The sequence below is a fragment of the Pistacia vera genome, unplaced genomic scaffold (assembly GCF_008641045.1).
Source record: "Pistacia vera cultivar Batoury unplaced genomic scaffold, PisVer_v2 Contig652, whole genome shotgun sequence".
Taxonomy (NCBI): domain Eukaryota; kingdom Viridiplantae; phylum Streptophyta; class Magnoliopsida; order Sapindales; family Anacardiaceae; genus Pistacia; species Pistacia vera.
Window position 1 is genome coordinate 373,491 of NW_022196504.1, and position 7,354 is coordinate 380,844.

Sequence of the window (7,354 nt, forward strand, 5' to 3'; positions counted from 1 at the left end):
GAAGGCCCCAGGTCCTGGTCCAACCAGTTAAACCAGTCGGGCGGGTCCGGGTTTTAAAACAAGGATGATTGATCATTTGTCGGCTCAAGTGGGTCAAAGGCCCGAGCGAGACAGATATCCCTACACAGGATATGATTTTGCTGGCTCGAGTGATGTTGGACTCATTGGGTCAAAGGCTTGAGCGGTGACTAATTTCGCCTAGCAGGATGGATTTAGTGATTCAACCCGCGCGATGTTAGATCTTGTCGAGTTTGATGGATTTACCCTTGTATACTAGTTGTGCGTACTAATTTAGGCCCCAAAGACAGCCTTCGCCTAGCAGGATGGATTTAGTGATTCAACCCGCGCGATGTTAGATCTTGTCGAGTTTGACAGATTTACCCCTGCATACTAGTTGTGCGTACTAATTTAGGCCCCAAAGACAGCCTTAACTAGATGCTCATATAGTACTATTAGTATCGGACTTATAGCAGATGCTTCTAACTGGATTAAGGGAATAGTGCTGGGCGCTCCATCTCGTGAATTTTTTCTTTTATGAAAAACTCACTGAAATATGGGAACCTCATTTTACTAGATTTTGTCAAGCTGGTAGAAAACGCTTGTATAAAGTTTAAACATAAATTTGTCTTGGTTCTTATGAATACAACAAATATACAAGAAAACTAGATACTATAGCAATCAAGAAAAAAATAGGAAACTACACAAAATTAATACCTATTATTTAACAAGTCCCTTTAATTTCTACTAGTGTTATGCTTGAAAAAATAGGACTGACACAAAGCCTTGTCAGCATAGGCGGTCAGAGCTTAGGTAGATCCTGCAGCCATCCAAATGCAGCCACGTCGCGTGCTGGCGTGAGAAGCATGCTCTTGCTAGTGCAGTGGGTGTGCGCCAGACTGGTGAAAGGCTAGAGACGCTCCACATGTCCAATCCCTGTACAAACCAAGGAAATCACTCGAGCAGGTGAGCAACAGGACGCAAAGAAGGATTTGCACGGTATCTGCCCCTTTTTACGGATTCAGTAATCATTGCCCCAATTCATCCCACTATAAAGAGAGGGTTCCTCTCCCGTTTGTGGGATCAGCTAATTTCTCTCTGGAATAACACATATACTCTCTCTCTCTCTCTCTCTCTCTCTCTCTCTCTCTCTCTCTCTCTCTCTCTTGTGATCACTTGTAAATCAGCTCGTCAAACGCGACCTGATCTCATATATAAATACAATACCAGTGGATGTAGGATTCGCTTACTTAAGCATCCGAACCACTTTAAACATTGTTCTCCATCTTTTCTTCATTTAAATAATTCTATACACATGTGTCTTCTAAGTCAGCTCGTGACCTCAAATGCGCACGACGTTCTTGAGACACTTCCAAGCAAACAAGAAGTTATCAATGCCTTTGAGCTACCTCAGCAACATAAGGCAAGAGAGGGATGAATCCCTCCAATATTACATCGACAGATTCCATAGGGAGATCCATAAAGTAGCTCACGCTCCTGAGGAGTCTGTTCGGACTCTCATCATCGTAGGAGTTTGTCCACGGACAGATCTGTGGAAAGAGCTACAGTCTGAGGACGATGTTTCCCTCACCTGCTTCTACAGACTTATGGAGAAATACCTCAGTATTGAGAACTCTGTGGCGGTGCTCTACCGCCACAACCCCGACCCTTCAGGCAGTGCACCTGGTCAAGGGGAAAACAGGAGGGCTGATCGCAAATGGGCTAATGACGATCAGCGAAAAGGAAAGAAACCACGGTTTGAGCCCAAGAAGTCTTATGCTCCAGTTCCTCATCGTGATCGCAACAGGAATCAATATACCTCTTTGAATGCATCTGTCTCGGCTATTCTTGACAAGTTAGAAGAAGCTGGCTTGCTCGGAGAGCCTGAGCCCATGAAAAATCCCCTCCAGCCAGAAACAATAAAAAGAACTATCACTATCATTGGGATAATGGGATCACACCGATGAGTGTCAAGCTCTCAAACAAGCAATCGAATACCTCATCAAGCAGGGGTATTTCAAAGAGTAAGTTGATGACTTTGCTCTTGTGCGAGAGAAAGATCAGGAAGAACCGAGCAAGAAGCGTCGTGGTTGTAAGGGTATCTACAGCGTAGGAGTTATATTTGGAGGACTACATCTCGTAGGGAATTCGCGAGGTGCCCAGGAAAGATATCCTCGTGCAGCCCATCACGACCCCATTAATGTGATGAACATGACGCAACGACCACCAAAGGTTCGCAAAGAGGAGGAAATCGCCTTTTCCGAGAAAGACGCGGCACAATTGCATCATCCTCATGACGATGCTCTTGTCATCACACCCCAGATGGGGCATTGCAACATCCACAGAATGTTGAGGGACAACGGAAGCGTTGTGAACATCCTGTTCCAGCAAGCTTTCGAAAGAATGAAATTGGATGAGGCCGACCTGAAGCCCACCTCTATCCTCCTATATGGTTTCATGGGGGATCATCTGATTTCCAAGGGAACGATCTCACTTCCAGTCACGCTGGGTGACTTTGACGAGGTGACCAAGATCACTGAATTCCTAGTAGTGGACTGCCCGTTTGCTTTCAATGGCATCCTAGGGCGACCTCTACTAAGAAACTTCAAGGCAGTCACTTTGATCTACCACCTTAAGATGAAGTTTCCCACCCCGATAGGGATAGGGGAAGTAAGCGGATCTCAATGCGCATCTCGCTCCAGTCGGTCCGGTGACGCCTAGTCGAGGGAAGGAGAATTGCCTTGGGCGAGGTGATCTAGGTACCCTCGGAGGCATGGTCGTTGCATGTGAACATCATTAGCAAAATAGTTCGCTGCATGAAAAATAAAGACAGGCTAAGGTTAAGAAGCTTACTCGGTGTGGTCTGTAAGGTAGCTTCAGAGTTAAAGAAACCGTGCTTCCGCAGATTTGCGGTTGTCACGAGCAGTCTTGCGTCGCGACTCTCTTCGAGCAGAAAGCCGAAGGAAGTGATCCTGTCTGGATCCTCGAGGAGCAATAACCTGGTCGTCTTGTTAACTGCGAAGAAATAAAAATCATTAACGAAGACCAAAAAGGAAATTCGCGACCTCAAAAGAAAGGAGAACCTACTCGGCTCCTGAAATTGGCAAATGCCATCATATCTAAAGAAAAAGAACTTTGTCTCGTATGCTCCCACATTGTTGGGATAGCTATGTATTCCTGCTTCGATTGTAGTTTGCTTCGAGAGGTAGAAGGAATCCTTGTCCTTACTCTTCTTCAGGACGTACGAGCAACCTAGCTCTAGCACGGTTAGCTCGCCTAATCCATTTTTGTCACACGTGATATACATAGCCACAGCTATCATATACACATTCGGCGTGAGCTACAGCAGTGCGATCCCAAAGTGATCGAGGACGACCTAACAAAAGGGTAGAAAAGGATCAGCCCCCCACTCTTAAAGATATTCTCAGAGATCACAACCATTCCCTCTGATGGATTCTGAGCTGTATGTGTCCTGTGTTGGAAAACCTCTACGTTGAAAGCGTATTGGTGTACCACCTTCTGAATCTCCTCGGCTGTGATTGCCAAGAGAATCTCCTAAGGGGGACCTGTTGGAGCATCCTACACCGGCGAGCTGGTTCTCTCATCTATCCTGGTCGTTGAAGGGTCTATTCTTCTGCGGTATGAAAAAAGCAACATGCAGGAATCACTCAGTAGTCGTATACTATTTTGTACGATGACAGGGAGGAGAAAGTAAATACTTCCTCCCTTAAACCCTAGAAAAACCCTAACAGAATGCTTTTAGAGCCACCATCAATGGCTTAAACTCAAGGAGAAGATTTCATCTCCGATCAAACTACATTTGGGTGGAAAACACATCTAACCGTTGATCGTGACCACGTGTCGTGAATCAGCGAATAAGAGTGACCGTCACGCTTCGAGAAACTAAATCATCGTTCTTTTCCATTGAAACTCTCAAGCAACGGTACGTTCCTCTCCTCCACATTAAATGCACCCACGTCCGCATTTAATGCTCTGATAGGGAATGTTGTTTCAGCATGGCTCGTATTTAATGCACATGGCTGGAGCTTATTGCACTCAAGACACGTCTGTCAGAGCAAAAGGTGTTTCATTAATGCATCAGCCATGAAAAGTGCAACAGATAACATCTGAAGAGGTCGTTACATAAAACACTGTTCACCCTATGTCAGTCGCGAAGTGACGTGACTCTTCAACCTCGTCTTGTGTTAGTCGCAAAGCGACGTGACTCTTTGACCTCGTTGTATCAGTTGCGGAGCAACATGATCCTCTGTTTTCAACAAAAGTTTCGCCAAGTGTAATCAGATTATGAATCTCGGTTCAGCTCAAAATCATCATTATGGCACTAAATATGGTCTAAGAACAGGTCACAGACCTTACAGTGAAGATCATTTCATGTCGCCTACGAGGAAATGTGTTCTCGACCTCTTGACAGCCAAGTCGGATCGACCAGTACCTCTTCAACACATCAAATCAAGGCATAATTATGTAGTTTCTAAGGTTCGATTCTCAAACCTTAAAAACTAGGGGACTTCTATTATGCTTAAAAAAGTAGGGCTAACATAGAGCCCTGTCAGAGCTTAGGTAGATCCTGCAGCCATCTAGGCATAGCCACGTCGCGTGCTGGCGTGAGCCGCATGCTCCTACCAGTGCAGTGGGTGTGCGCCAGACTGGCAAAAGGCTAGAGACGCTTCACGTGTCCAATCCCTTCACAAACCGAGGTAATCACTCGAGTAGGTGAGCAATGGGATACAAAGAAGGATTTGCACAGTATCTGCCCCCTTTTTCGGATTCAGTAATCATTGCCCCAATTTATCCCACTATAAATAGAGGGTTCCTCTCCCATTTGTGGGATTAGCTAATTTCTCTCTAGAATAGCACATATACTCTCTCTCTCTCTCTCTCTCTCTCTCTCTCTCTCTCTCTCTCTCTCTCTCTCTTGTGATCACTTGTAAATTAACTCGCTGAACGTGACCTGACCTCATATATAAATACAATACCAGTGGACGTAGGATTCGCTTACTTAAGCATCCGAACCACTTTAAACATTGTTCTCCATCTTTTATTCATTTTAATACTTCCATACACGTGTGTCTTCTAAGTCAGCTCAGTATTTCCCACGTGCGATTAGTTGGTGTCAAAATCCAGCATAAAATCCAGCATCAACAAATGTAAGTAGCACAAAAGAGTTTAAAGAAAATCAAAGAAAGGAGAATGGATGCCGTACGTTTGACATATCTATTATTCAATGGAAAAGTTGTGGCATAATTTTAGGAAAAATCTCTTTAAAATCATAAGAGGTGACTGCTTCAACCACCCCAATAGTCTTCATGGTGGAAATATTCATAGCAGAAACAGATCAAATGAAAGAGGAATAAAGCGAATAGGAACAAATAAAGATAGACCAAAAAAAAAACCAGCATCACTTCTATCTCGCTAACTTGATAGAGAACTGTAAGTCACTTTTTACGAGGAACAATGAAAAAATAAACCATGTTTTGTATAATTGGTGCTACTGTGTACTAAAAATATACTATACTAGTTCGTTTTTTTAATACCTAAGATACAAGTTTATGATTAGATAATGATTATGACGAGACCTAATGTCGGTGAAAGGCCGGAGATAAGCTTGAACAGATGTTTTAACTGCCTTTGCTTCTTTGAGTTTCAATTATCATAATTATTTTTTCCATATTAGTGAAAACACCATCTACATTCTATTCGTTGATTAATTTAAGGATAGTATATTATTCAATGATGTTTCTAATCACGAAACCATTTTTTAGAATTTTGAAGTAATAATCTTTAATTCTAAGTACGAAACTTGTTGATGCTTGGTTTTGACACCTACGACTCACATGTGTAAAGTGTTAAGCGGACTGAGAAATCACACGTGATAAGGGAACATGAGATGAATTAATGAACAAGAAGCGATATTTAAGGTGGTTCAGATGCTCAAAAGCGAATCCTACGTCCATTGCTATTGTATTAATAAATGGGTAAAATCAGGTTACGTGTGGCGAGCTGAGTTACAATCTAGAGGAATACAGAGAGATAGAGACAGAGAGAGAGAGAGCTATTTTAGACTAAGATTAGCCAATCCCGCAGTGAAAGGGAAGTCCTCTACTTATAGTGGGAGATTTCAAGGTAATGATTACAAATCTGCTAGTGGATAGGTGCCGTGTAAATCCTTCTTTGCATCCCATTGGTTATCTGCATGAAAAATATCCTTAACTTGCATAGAGTTTGGACAAGTGGACGATCCCTAAGTGCTTGCAAGCCTGGCACTCACCTACTACATTGACAAAAGCCATGCCCCTTGCGTCACTGTGCGACGTGGCCGTGCCTAGACAAGACAAGACCTTTTTGAGCCTTGATTGGCTCTGGCTGACAAGAATTCATGTTAGCCCTAACTTTTCAGGCATAACAGAAGTCCCCCAGTTTTTAAGGTTTAAGGATTGAACCTTAAGAACTTCATAATTATTCCATGACTTGACCTGTCCCGAATGATGCCTGGTCGACCCGTCTAGGCTATGCGGAGGTCGCAACACATGTCTCTATAAGTGACTTGAGATGGTCTTCTTCTGCAAAGTCGACAACCTGGAGTAGACCCCACTCAGTGTCGTACCAGTGTGCTTCAAATCTCAATTGAGGTCCGCAACTTGATAATACTTGGCAAATTTTTGCCAAAGATGATGAATCACATCGTCTCATAATCGATACGTGGCAAAGATTGTTCTGCCCTAACGACCTCTTCAGATGTTTATCCGTTGTGCTTGACAGCTAATCCATTAATAAAGTAATCTTTATTCTGACAGACATGTCTTGTACGCAATAAGTGTCAGCCATGCGCATTAAATGCAAGCCATGTTGAAATGACATTCCTTTTCAGGGCATTTAATGCAGATGAGGGCGCATTTAATGTGGAGGAGAGAATCGAGCGGTCGTTTGGTTATTCCAATTGAGGTAAGCTCCGATTGACATTCTCGAAGCGTGGCGATTACTTTTTCTCGTCGATTGATGACACGTGGTTGCAATCAATGGCTAGAAAAACATTTCACCCAAGCGTCGCTTAGCTTAGGGAAAACCGATCACCACTTCCTTCCCCTATAAAACCCTAGGCTCGCCTCAAGCATTGTCGCAAAACTCATATTTTCAGAGAAAGAAAAAAGCTCTCACGAGATCAGACTCTCCATTCTCAATTTGGTGTGCACCTTTCATTTACAATAGGAAGTACATTCCCCACAGCTAAAAGGTAAGGAAGATATCTCCATTACTTTTTTTTTTCTGTGTTGTAGACAGCATGACTTGGCATAATGGTGGGTGTGAACTGCTTAGTAAACCTTCGTGGTGCATGTTT